We start from the raw sequence: 14,266 nt of genomic DNA on the forward strand, positions 1-14,266 counted from the left end.
AATAAAATTAAAATAGATGTTACAAACTTCCTTGAGATTGGCTATTGTCAACCACAGAGGGGGGGTAACGCTATGCCAGTTTTGTCATGTGAACTAATGTAATATTTCCCTTGACTTAAGTACTGATGTACTCCATGTTCCCAGAACTGTGCTAGATGTTCGGGTTTATGCCATAAATTAAGGAGCTCAAAAACTTGTATCTTAGGGGAACTGGATTATGCAATGTTTGTTGTTCATATAACAACATGCAGTTTGTTTGTTTTTCAGCATGGGCAGCCTCCGGGAATTGAACCTGGGTCTCTAGCATGGCAAACATGCAATTTTGAAAATACTTTTAATAAACATACAGAAATTATATGAAAGTGTAATGAAGTACATTTAGAATCTGTTAGCATCAACCATCTACTGAGATTTGTTAGATTTCCAGATGAACTCTTACCATCAAAAGCTTGCTAAAAAATAATAACGTAGAGTATCAATTAGTATAACCTTTATGGAAAGCATAATATCAAATTTTTTTTTGATACAGACTTTTGAGTCTGTATCCCACTTCTAGTAATCACTCCTATAGAAATACTCAGTACAGATATGCAAAGACATGTACAAAGATGTCCAAAACAAGAAAAGTTAGATTCTGGTATATCCATATGATAGAATACTATGCAGGTATAAAAAAGAATGAAGTAACTTGCATTTGGGCTGTTATAGAAATTCTATTGATGTTTATTGTGTGAGAAGTAGGCTGTTTATTAATGAGAATAATATAATTGCCTTCATTTTATGCTTATATATGTATATCTATTTACATGAAGTTTATGATAGCTGGGATTTATTAAGTACTTACTATGTGCCTAATTATTAAGAAATTGCTCTAATTATATGAAACGTATTTATTAACTTGTTTAATCTTCACTATAGCTCTGGTTAGTGTTTTTATCCCTATTTTACTTAGAAGGAAACCAAAACAGAGAATTTTAATACTTCAGGTTTGTGGCTAAAATGTACACAAGTGACAACTTGAATCCAGAGAGTTTGGCTCCAGAATCTGCGCTCTTCCAAACACCCTCTGTTGTGCCTTTTGAAAGTGGAAAGGAAAGAAGTATACTGTCAGTCTTTATTTTGTATTTGAATTTTTTTTCTAGAGTTAAAATATAATTTGCATTTGAAAAATAAATCCTTAATTGGATGTTAACAGGTTCAAATATTTAATTTTCTACTGAAAGTCTCAACCAAAATGGCAAATCCAGAGGCTGAGAAAAGTATTAACATAGAAACAGCTTTATAATTTAGTAAAGAAAATATATAATATTGAGGAAGATATATAAAATAAAAGCTCCAAGATGATTCAATATAGTGTTTATTTTTAGGTCTCGTTCTTAAGAATTGAAATTAACTAACAGCTTTTATGAAGTATTGTTTGTTACAGGAGGCTTTACCCTTGCTGATTTTATCAAAAAACATGGCAAAATTTTGCAACTCAAAAGCATAAAGCAGAAGATTTAGCAAGGCAGAGTGAGACACTTCGGGGGCTCCATAACCCCACAGAAGTATTAAACAACCAGCAAGAACTGGTACAGCATCTTTTGAAAGTTCCAGAAAACAGTTAAAAGGATTCAAGTAACCGGGTAAGCACCAAATCAAGAAAAGTGTCCACTAAAAACAATAGAGGGGGTGCAAGGGTAGTTTAGTGGTTGAAGTCTCAGGAGACCCGGTTCAATTCCTGGCCTGTGCACTAACCCCCCCTCCCCCCCAAAAAATTTAACAAATGGTGCTGCAATAACAGGATACTCAAATGGAAAAAGAATGAAATGTGACCCCCACCATGCAGCATATAAAAATAAATAAATAAAGCAATAGGATCACCTGTTGACCTATCTGGTCCCTCCCACATACCCCTATACACTATGTTTAAGCCGGCCCATGCTCCCAGTGTAGATCCCTGGTCCAAGTTCCAGAGGGAGTAGAGTAACTCACCTGCACATACTAGGAGCATGTATATCTGGCCCAGTTTATCTACAGGTGGCCTGAAGGACATAAGTTGCAGGACTTGCCCTGCCTGTAGAAAATATCTCACCAAGCTCTGCTGAAGAATGTTGTCAAGTTGTGCTGCTTGAGATAAGAGACTGTTGGCTGTAAGACATAAGTGCAGTGCCTGGAACCAATGGGAAAACTTTCCTAGGGAAGAGGGGACATTCCCAACTGTATAAATAGGTGAATTCCTAGAGCCCCTAAAGAAGACCCGGGCCCAGAAAGGATCAGGAAGGCACCTAGACTTCAGTATAGAGCCATTCTCTAAACTGATTGTATGGATAAGCCCCAAAGGCCAGCACTTAAGTCACTCTGCAAGGAATAGGAAAGGTATTTTCTTTGTTATTACTTTATTGTTGTGGCTAGCTCCTGGAAGTCAAGGAAATACTAACTTATAGATACAAGCTTCAGGAGAAGATACCTCAGAGTCTAAATTCCAGCAATAATACACTAAAATATCAAAATTTCCAGGTTGCAAAAGAAAGATTACAAAACATACAAAGAAACAGAGAAGCAAAGGCCCAGGCAAAGGAGACAATTAAGCATTAGAAACCATCAAAGAGGAGGACCAGACCTGGAACATTCCAAAGACTTTTTAAAAACAGTCCTAAATTATTTATGTGACACCTGAGACTCAGAGTTAGAGCTCTGAAGCTATGAAAGTCAGCAGTACCCCATACAGGAACTATTTAAAAAGTTGAAAAAGTGATCAGACATCAAGTAGAGATATAAATGAAGCAGATCTGGATAGGACTAAGGTATATCAGAAGACTGGGTAAAGGATACTATCATCCATATTTTAAAACTTCAACTTCTATGTGAGACTAAAGGGAGAGATGTTTATTTGGTGCAAAATTTATATTTTGGGTAGTGCATTTCGTAATTTAACATCTATGGTCAATTTAGTTGAATAACATAAGTACATGGAATCTTGAACAGGACATGAGATTGGGCTGATTTATCCAGGTTAGTGTAATTCCCCAATGAATACCAGAATGATCTGGACAGTGAATAAAGAAATATTTGTAAAGTCCCCTTGAGAGAATGGGGAGAAAGGGGGAATTATAGAATTCTCCATTTGGAAAGTTTCTGATATTTGCAAGCAGTGAAGAAAACCAAATCAACAGGCCAAGCCCTTGATCTTAGGGTTCACCCCTATGAAACTTATTCCTGCAAAGGATAGGCTAAGCCTCATAAAATTATGGGTAAGAGGCACCCCCAGAAAACCTCTTTTGTTACTCAGATGTGGCCTCTTTCTTTTTTTTTTAAATTTATTTATTAATTAAAAAAATAAACAAAATAAAACAACATACATAATCAGTAATTCACAATATCATCACTTAGTTGCATATTCATCATTTCTTAGAACATTTGCATTAATTCAGAAAAAGAAATAAAACACAGGAAATAAAAAAAAAAAGATTATACCTACTATACCCCTTACCCCTTGCTTTCATTGATCACTAGCATTTCAAAATAAATTTATTTTAGCATTTGTTCCCCCTATTATTTATTTTTATTCCATATGTTCTACTCCTTTGTTGACAAGGTAGATAAAAGGAGCATCAGACACAAGGTTTTCACAATCACACAGTCACATTGTGACAGCTGTATCATTTTTTCTTTTTTATTTCTTTTTTGGAGTGATGCAAATGTTCTAAAAAATGATCATGGTGATGAATACACAACTATGTGATGATATTGTGAGTCACTGATTATACACCATCTATAGAATGTTTGTATGTTAAGTTTTATCAATAGAAATATATTTTTTTAAATGGTCCTAAGTATGCTCAAAGAGCTAAGGGAAAACATGGACGAAGAACTAAAGGATATCAGGAAAACAACAGATGACCACAAATAGATTATGAATAAAGGGATGGAAATTATTAAAAGAAACCAATGTACCTGGAGACCAAAGTAATAGAAATTAGAAATTCCCTAGAGGGGGTTCAATAGATTGGAGCTGGTAGAAGAAAGAATTATAACTTGAAAATAAGACAAGTAAACTCATCTAGTCTGAAGAGCAGAAAGTAGAAAGAATGAAGAAAACCCTTGAGGAACCTGTAGGACACCATCAAACCTAACTGTAAGTGATGTAGGAGTTCCTGAAGAAGAAAGAAAAAGGGGCTGAGAAAACATTCAAAGAGTTCAAGGTGTTTAGAAAACTCCAAACAGGATAAACTGAAATAGATCCACACAGTGCCATGTTATAATCAAATTGTCGAATGGCAAAGATAAAGAGAGAATTCTGAAAGCTGCAAGAGAGAAGCAACATATTACATACAAAGAGCCTCCACAAGATTAAGAGCCACTTCTCATCAGACATGACGGAGGCAAAGATGACAGTCAGAAGACATATTTAAACTGCTGACAGCAAAAAACTGCCAACCATAAACTCTGTTTGTGGCAGGAAAGTGAGGGATAAATTAAGATACTCAGAGCTAAAGGACTTCATCACAGATAGACCAGACTTCAAGAAATCCTAAAGGAAGTTCTGCAGGTGGAAATGAAAGGACACTAGATAACTGACTGGAAACCAAATGAAGAATAAAGACCTCTGGTAAAAATAATAACATATATAAATATAAATACCAGTACTATTATATTCTTGATTTGTCACTCCAATTTTTGCTACAGTATCAAAAAGGCAAATGCATAAAATGTAATGATAAACCAATGGTTTAGAACTCATAATATAAAATGCATAATTTGTGACAAGAACTACATATAAGTGGGGGGACTGAGGAGTTGTATGTTTGTAAGCTGCCGGAATGCGATATACCAGAACTGGAACATGTTTTAAAATGGGGAGTTTAATAAGTTACAATTTTACCATTATAAGCCTATGGAAATGCCCAAACTAAGGCGTCCAGGGAAAGATACCTCAATTCAAGAAAGGCTGATGCACCTGGAACATCTCTGTCAGCTGGGAAGGCAGGCTGATCCCTTGCTCCTGGGCTTGTTGCTTTCAGCCTCTGGCCCTGTGGGGGTTCCTCACTTTACTTCTCCAGGGCTAGCTTCCATCTCTTGGCTTCCCTTGGCTCTCTCCAGGTTCTGGCTTACTTAACATCTCATGGCATCATCTGTTGGGCTCCAAGGATATCCAAAATATTTACTCTTTTAAAGGATTCCAGTAAACTAATCAAGACCCACCTGGAATGGGTGGAGTCCTATCTCCATCTAATTAAAGTTAATATCCATAATTGGGTGGGTCACATCTACCTGGAGAAAATCTAATCAAAAGAATTCAACCTACAGTATTGAATCGGGATTAAAAGAAACAGCTGTTCCTACAAAATTGGATCAGAATTAAAACATGGCTTTTCTGGGATACATAATAGATTCAAACCAGCACAGGTAGGAAGAACATAGCTTATATATGATATTAAAGTCAAGTTGGCATCAAAGCAAACAAGAGTGTATAGATTTAGGATTAAAGCCACATGGTAACCATGAAGAAAATATCAGAATATGCAAATACATACAGAAAGAGAGTACAGGCATATCTCAGAGATATTGTGGGTTCATTTCTAGACCACCACAATAAAGTGATTATCACAATAAAGTGAGTCACACGAATTTTTTGGTTTCTCCATTCATAAAAAAAAGTATGTTTACAAAATTCTGTAGCCTATTAACTGTGCAAAAGCATTATGTCTAAAAAACAATAAATATACCTTAATTAAAATACTTTATTACTAAAAAAAGCTAACCATCAATCGAGCCTTGAGCAAGTCATAATCTTTTTGCTTAGTGGGGGGTCTTGCCTGGGTAATGACAGCTGCAACTAATCAGGGTGGTGGCTGCTGAAGACTCAGGATCTGTGGCAATTTCTTAAAATGAGACAACAATGAAGTTTGCTGCATCTACTGGCTCTTCCTTGCATGAAAGATTTCTCTATACCATGCAATGCTGTTTGAGAGCATTTTACTGACAATAGAACTTCTTTCAAAATTGAAATCAATTCTCTCAAACTCTACCACTGCTTTCAAACTAAGTTTCTGGAATAATCTAAATCCTTTGTTGTCATTTCAACAATATTCACAGGATCCTCACCAGGAGTAGATTCCATCTCAAGAGATGGGTGAACGGTTAGCTAATGAGGTTGAAACTCCAATGTAAGGGAATAGATAGAAGTGAAGGTGGTTCTCTAGTGGGTCTGTAAGTAATATTACCCTATTGAAGATGAACAATATTGGAAGAGGTTGTATAGACCTACATGTACCCCTGATTAACACTAGAAATATAAGTTAGTTCTTGCAAGAACCACTTCAAAGGTTTGACTGATGTACAAAGAGTGCTTAAGTCCAGGGTATAGGGGGAAAACTGCAATTGCATGCTATAGGATATTAAAAAAAAAAAAAGAAACCACTTTCTTTACTCATCCATAAGAAGCAGCTCCTCATCTGTAAGTTTTACCATACGACTGCAGCAATTCAGTCCCATCTTCAGCCCTCACTTCTAATTCTAGTTCTCTTGCTATTTCCATCACATCTGAAATTATTTCCTCAACTTAAGTCTTGAACTCCTCAAAGTCTTCCATGAGTGTTGGAATCAACTTCTTTGAAACTCCTGTTAATGTTGCTATTTTGACCTCCTCCCATGAATCATGAATATTCTTAATGGTACCTAGAATGGTGAATTCTTTCCAAAACGTTATTTGACTTTTCCCATATCCATCAGAGGAATCACTAAGTATGGCAGTTCTCACCTTACAAAATGTGTTTTTTAAAATATTTTTATTGAGAAATCTTCATGCACAAACAGTCCATCTGTGCTGGTTTGAAAGGATTATGTACCCTAGAAAAGCCATGTTTTAATCCTGATACATCTTGTGGAGGCAGTTCTTTCTTTTAATCCCTATTCAGAACTGTAGAGTGGAAATCTGATTAGATTATCTCCATGGTGACATACTAAATTGTGGGTATTAACCTTTGATTAGAGGGAGATGACTCTACCCATTCCAGGTGGGTTTTGATTAGTTTACTGGAATCCTTTAAGAGAGCAAGAGAGCCATAAGAACCGCAAGAGCCCACGCAGCCAGAGGCCTTTGGAGATGAAGAAGGAATACGCCACCCGGCAAGCTTCATGGAACAAGAAGCCTAGAGAGAAAGCTAGCAGACACACCCATGTTCACCATGTGCCTTTCCAGTTGAAAGATAAACCCTGAATTTCATCAGCCTTACTTGAGTGAAAGTAACCCAGTGTTGGAGCCTTAATTTGGACATTTTCACAGCTTTAGTACTGTAAACTTGCAACTTAGTAAGTTCCCCTTTTTAAAAGCTGTTTTTAAAAGCATTCTGGCCACTAGCAAATTAGAACACCATCCAAAGCATACAATCAATGGCTCACAATATCATCACATAGTTGTGTATTCATCACCATGATCACTTTTAGAACATTTGCATTACTCCAGAAAAAGAAATAAAAAGAAAAAACTCATACACCTGATACCCCTTACCCCTCCTTCTCATTGACCACTAGTATTACAACCCAATTATTTTGTACCCCCTCTCCCCCCCCTTATTATTTATTTATTTTTGCCTTTTTTTTTTATTCATCTATCCATACCCTGGAAAAAGGGAGCTTCAGACACACGGTTTTCACAATCACATGGACTATAAAGTTATACAATTGTCTTTAACACAGTTCAACAGTTTCAGGTACTTCCCTCTAGCCACTCCAATACACCATAAACTAAAAATAGATAGCTATATAATGCATAAAAATAACCTCCAGGATAACCTCTCAATTCTGTTTGAAATCTCTCAGCTACTGAAATTTTATTTTTTCTCATTTCTCTCTTGCCCCTTTGGGTCAAGAAGGCTTTTCAATCCTATAATGCCAGGTCCCGGCTCATTGAGAGAGTACTGTCCCAGGCTATCAGGGTGATTTACGTCCCTAGGATTCATGTTTCACGTGGGGGGCGGGGAGGGGGGGGCGGGCAGTGAGTTCACCTGCCGAGTTGATTTAAAGAGAGAGGCCACATCTGAGAAAAAAAAAAAAGAGGTTCTCTGGGGGTGGCTCTTAGGCATAATTATATGTAGGCTTAGCTTTTCCTTTGTAGGAATAAATTTCATAGGGGTAAAATCCAAGATTGAGGGCTCAGCCTATTGAATTGGTTGTCCCCAACCAATTGCTTGTGAGAATATCAGGAAATGTATTTCTTAAATAACAAAACTTAACAATCAGAATGACTCCTTGATCTATGAGCTCAAGAATGGATGCTGTGTTACAGGCGTGAAAACATTTCTCTCATTGTACATTTCCACCACACCACTGGATGACAGGTGCATTATTGATGAGCAGTAGTACTTTGAAATGAATCTTTTTTTTCTGAGCAGTAGTTCTCAACAGGGGGCTTAAAATATTCCATATACCATGTAGTAAACAGGTTTTCTGTAATCCCAGTTTTTCTGTTCCATCTAGAGAGCACAGGCAGAGTAGATTTAGTATAGTTCTTAAGGGCCCTAGGATTTTCAGAACGGTTAATAAGCATTCACTTCAATTTAGACACCAGCTGCTTTAGCCCCTAACAAAAGAGTCAGCCTTTCCTCTGAAGATGGTATCTTCTTCCAATAGAAAGCTGTTTTACCTACATTGAAAATCTGTTGTTTAATGTAGCCACCTTCAGCAATTATCTTAGCTAGATCTTCTGGATAACTTGCCAAGGCTTCTACATCAGCACTTGCTGCTTCACCTTTCTTTTTTTGTTATAGGGATGGCCTCTTTCCCTAAACCTCATTACCCAACCTCCGCTAACTTCAAATTTTTCATCGGCAGCTTCCTCACCTCTCTCAGCCTTCATAGAATTAAATTGAGTTAGAGGCTTGCTCTGGATTAGGCTTTGCCTTAAGGGAATGTTGTGGCTGGTATTCAGACCACTCTCAAATTTTCTCTATATCATTCATGTGTTCACTGGATTAGCACTTTTAATTTCCTTCTAAAACTTTTCCTTTGAGTTTACAACTTGGCTAATTGGTGCAAGACATAAGTTGTTGGCCTATCTCAGCTTTCAACATGCCTTTGTCACTAAGCTTAAAAAGCATTTCTAGCTTTTGATTTGAAATAAGAACCATGTGACTCTTTCACTCAAACACTTAGAAGCAATTGTAAGGTTATTGATTGTTCTAATTTCAATATTGTTGTGTTTTAGGAAATAGAGAGTCCTGAGGACAGTGAGAGAGACGGGAATGGAGTAGTCAGAACATACACAACATTTATCGATTATGCTCACTGTCTTACATGGGCATGGATTGTAGTGCTCCAAAATAATTACAATAGTAACATCAAAGATCACAGATCACCATATGAGATACAATAATATTGAAGAAGCTTGAAATATTGCAAGAATTGCAAAACATGACACAGAGACACAAAGTGAACAGATGACGTTGGAAAAATTACACCAATAGACTTGCTTGATACAAGGTTGCCACAAACCTTCACTTGTTTTTTGTTTTTTTTTTAAAGAGCAGTATCCTGAAGCACAATGAAGCAAAGTGCAATAAAATGAGTATACCTGTAGAGTACAGGTTACCAGGTGTGAGGAGCAAGATCAATGGGGAGTTAATGCAAAATGAGTGTAGGGTTTCTGTTTGGGGTCAAAGGAAAGAACTAGTTATGAAAGTCACTGAGGGCACTGCAACATTGTGAATTTGATTTATCCCACTGAATAGTATGTTTTGGAGTGACTGGGATGGCAAGATTTATGTTGTATATATGTTTCCACAATTAAAAAAAGAGGAAGAACAATTAGAGATATTGAAAATTAAGTGTAATACATTATACTCGAGATCTAAAAACGGAGGAGAAAAGGCTCAAAAGGACGTCACTGGGATATAAGAAAAAATTGGAATTGAATATAGAACGTAAGTGTGCTGGTTTGAAAGGATGTATGTCCCCTAGAAAAGCCTTGTTTTAATCAAAATCCCATTTTGTAAAAGCAGAATAATCCCTATCCAATACTGTATGTTTGAATCTGTAATTAGATCATCTCCCTGGAGATGTGCTTTAATCAATAGTGGTTGTTAAGCTGGATTAGGTGATGACATGTCTCCACCCATTTGGGTGGGTCTTGATAAGTTTCTGGAGTCCTATAAAAGAGGAAACATTTTGGAGAATGAAAGAGATGTGGAGAGAGCAGAGAATGATGTAGCACCACGAAGCAGAGTTACCAGCCAGCAACCTTTGGAGATGAAGAAGGAAAACACCTACCGGGGAGCTTCATGAAACAGGAAGCCAGGAGAGAAAGTTAGCAGATGACACCGTGTTCACCATGTGCCTTTCCAGATGTGAGAAAAACCCTGACTGTGTTTACCATGAGCCTTCTCACTTGAGAGAGAGAAAGACCTTGAACTTCATCAGCCTTCTTGAACCAAGGTATTTTTCCCTGGATGCCGTAGATTGGACATTTCTATAGACTTGCTTTAACTGGGACATTATCTCAGCCTTAGAACTATACACTAGCAACTTATTAAATTCCCCTTTTTAAAAGCCATTCCATTTCTGGTATATTACATTCTGGCAGCTAACAAACTAGAACAGTAAGATTTATAGCAACATTAAATTTCTGAATTTCATAACTGCACTTAAGGTGATTATGTAAGTGAATAACCTTGTTCATAGGAAATATACATGGAAGTATATGTGTTCAAGGTGTAGGATCTGTACAACCTGCTCTCAGATGTTCAGAAGATAGACAGATGGATAAATAGATTGAAAGAATACTATAACTAAGGTGGCAAACTGTTAAAATTGGTGGATCTGGATATCTGGAGGGGTGGGAGTTCTCTGTATAGGTTTGTATTATTTTGGCAACTATCCTGTAAGTTCAAAATCATTTCAAAATAAAAAGTTTTTAAAAAGCATAAAACAAATCAGAATAATCTCTAGTTTAGAATATTCTAAGGGAAAATGCCCTATAAACAGTACAAAATGCAAAGAATCTACTATTTTAAAAAATCTGCTATCTATATCTCAACCAAGTTAGCTTCTTTATCTACAACCACTTTATCTCTTGGCTGCACTACTGCCACAATCATTCCTTACTGGTAGACCTGCTACCCTTCCCACCCACTCACCACTATAGGGCAACATAAATGAGGTTCTAAAACAAGAAATCTGAACCCTTTTCACCTCAATCCACTCCTTCCCATGTTAAACTTATTTTGACCCATTGCTCTCTGGGTCAAAAACATTCTTCAGGAGGCACACTCCGTTTTTTTTTTGTTTGTTTTTTGTTTTTTTTTTTCACATTTACAACATCTGTAGGCATTCTTTCAAGAGTCTAAAAATTTTCATTGGGCAAGCCCCAAGATCAAGGGCTCAGCCTATTGAATTGGTTGCCCCCACTGCTTGAGAGAATATCAGGAATTCCTCAGATAGGGAAGTTATAGTGTGCAAAAAGAGTCCAAGACAAACAAAGAAAAGAAAATGATGGCCCATTCCAAGAAAGAGGATAAAAAGTGAGAAAATACCAACGAAGATGACCATAATATAGACATACCAAGCAAAAGCCTTAAAAATTACCTTAAAAATGCTCAGTGGAGATTTGCATCCTTGGAACGGACCATGGTGCGGCCTCTGCGGCATAAGAAATCAGTCAATTACTCACAGTGTGAGGACTCTGACAGTGATGAACAGCTACTGGGGGAGTGGAGATAATACAGAGCAGCTCCCGGAGCCACGACGGAGATCAAAGGGACAGCGGACCCCATCCTGGAACGGCTGACTATCTGGGAGAACCAGCTCCGGTGAGATCACCAAGGGGCACGGGCTTTCCTGGGTGGGACAACAAGCGACCGGAGTCCCTCCCTTCCACCTTCCTGGGCCAGCTGGTAGAATTGGACAGGCGGTCCCCTTAGGCCGCGGCGGCTGGTGCCCCCACCACACGAGGCCCCCCGGAACAACTGAGATAGTTGGGTCGGAAACCCCCAGACTGCAGAGAACAGTGACCGGGGGATCCCTTCCAAACACGTGACTCCCCCGTCGGCTGGGAACAGTGTACTCTCCCGGGCTGCGACAGCTGGCGCCCTCCCGCCACGCTTGGTGCCCCGCGCCGACTGGCTAATTTGGCCGGACGCTCTCCTGTGCTGCGACGGCCGGCGACCCTCCCCACGTTTGGAAACCCGGGCCGGCTGGCATTCTTCCAAGACGCTTAGGTTGCCGAACCTCCCCTACGGCGAGAGTTTTCCAGAGTTGAGGGACCCACAGCAACTTTCGCTGGTGGAACCCACAGACAGGCGTGTGCCACGAGCGCCACCTACTGGGCAGGATAGGAAGAACAGAACCCAGAGATTGCGCAGAAAAATCTTTCAAGCTGTGGGGTCGAACACCCGGGGAAATCTGACTAAATGCCCAGACGCCAGCAGAAGATAACGGATCACGCTCAGAAAATTGAACATATGGCCCAGTCAAACGAAGAAACCAATAGTTCAAATGAGATACAGGAGCTGAAACAACTAATGCTGAATATACGAACAGAAATGGAAAACCTCTTCAAAAATGAAATCGATAAATTGAGGGAGGACATGAAGAAGACATGGGCTGAACATAAAGAAGAAATAGAAAAACTGAAAAAACAAATCACAGAACTTATGGAAGTGAAAGATAAAGTAGAAAAGATGGAAAAAACAATGGATACCTACAATGACAGATTTAAAGAAACAGAAGATAGAATTAGTGATTTGGAGGATGAAACATCTGAATTCCAAAAAGAAACAGAAACTATCCGGAAAAGAATGGAAAAATTTGAACAAGGTATCAGGGAACTCAAGGACAATGTGAACCGTACAAATATACGTGTAGTGGGTATCCCAGAAGGAGAAGAGAAGGGAAAAGGAGGAGAAAAACTAATGGAAGAAATTATCACTGAAAATTTCCCAACTCTTATGAAAGACCTAAAATTACAGATCCAAGAAGTGCAGCGCACCCCAAAGAGATTAGACACAAATAGGCGTTCCCCAAGACACTTACTAGTTAGAATGTCAGAGGTCAAAGAGAAAGAGAGGATCTTGAAGGCAGCGAGAGAAAAACAATCCGTCACATACAAGGGAAACCCAATAAGACTATGTGTAGATTTCTCAGCAGAAACCATGGAAGCTAGAAGACAGTGGGATGATATATTTAAGTTACTAAAAGAGAAAAACTGCCAGCCAAGACTCCTATATCCAGCAAAATTGTCCTTCAAAAATGAGGGAGAAATTAAAACATTCTCAGACAAAAAGTCACTAAGAGAATTTGTGACCAAGAGACCAGCTCTGCAAGAAATACTAAAGGAAGCACTAGAGTCAGATACAAAAAGACAGAAGAGAGAGACATGGAGAAAAGTGTAGAAAGAAGGAAAGTCAGATATGATATATATAATACAAAAGGCAAAATGGTAGAGGAAAATATTATCCAAACAGTAATAACTCTAAATGTCAATGGACTGAATTCCCCAATTAAAAGACATAGACTGGCAGAATGGATTAAAAAACAGGATCCTTCTATATGCTGTCTACAGGAAACACATCTTAGACCCAAAGATAAATATAGGTTGAAAGTGAAAGGTTGGGAAAAGATATTTCATGCAAACAACAACCAGAAAAGAGCAGGAGTGGCTATACTAATATCCAACAAATTAGACTTCAAATGTAAAACAGTTAAAAGAGACAAAGAAGGACACTATATACTATTAAAAGAAACAATTAAGCAAGAAGACATAACAATCATAAATATTTACGCACCGAACCAGAATGCCCCAAAATACGTGAGGAATACACTGCAAACACTGAAGAGGGAAATAGACACATATACCATAATAGTTGGAGACTTCAATTCACCACTCTCATCAATGGACAGAACATCTACACAGAGGATCAATAAAGAAATAGAGAACCTGAATATTACTATAAATGAACTTGACTTAACAGACATTTATAGGACATTACATCCCACAACAGCAGGATACACCTTTTTTTCAAGTGCTCATGGATCATTCTCAAAGATAGACCATATGCTGGGTCACAAAGCAAGTCTTAACAAATTTAAAAAGATTGAAATCATACACAACACTTTCTCGGATCATAAAGGAATGAAGTTGGAAATCAATAATAGGCGGAGGGCCAGAAAATTCATAAATACATGGAGGCTCAACAACACACTCTTAAACAACAAGTGGGTCAAAGAAGAAATTGCAAGAGAAATTAGTAAATACCTAGAGGCAAATGAAAATGAAGATACAACATATCAA

At 38.0% G+C, this 14,266-nt stretch overlaps 1 protein-coding gene across 1 annotated transcript in view; it reads right to left on the reverse strand.

Annotated features, from left to right (window-relative positions):
* Positions 1-682: 682 nt before the first annotated feature.
* OIP5 (Opa interacting protein 5) overlaps positions 683-14,266 on the reverse strand; it is a 60,739-nt gene continuing 47,155 nt past the window's right edge. The window contains exon 6 of the transcript XR_013162347.1: positions 683-1,075. The gene's annotated coding sequence lies outside the window, so the exon portion shown is untranslated. The remainder of the gene's footprint in view (positions 1,076-14,266) is intronic.

The sequence above is a fragment of the Tamandua tetradactyla genome, chromosome 14 (genome assembly GCF_023851605.1).
Source record: "Tamandua tetradactyla isolate mTamTet1 chromosome 14, mTamTet1.pri, whole genome shotgun sequence".
Lineage (NCBI taxonomy): Eukaryota > Metazoa > Chordata > Mammalia > Pilosa > Myrmecophagidae > Tamandua > Tamandua tetradactyla.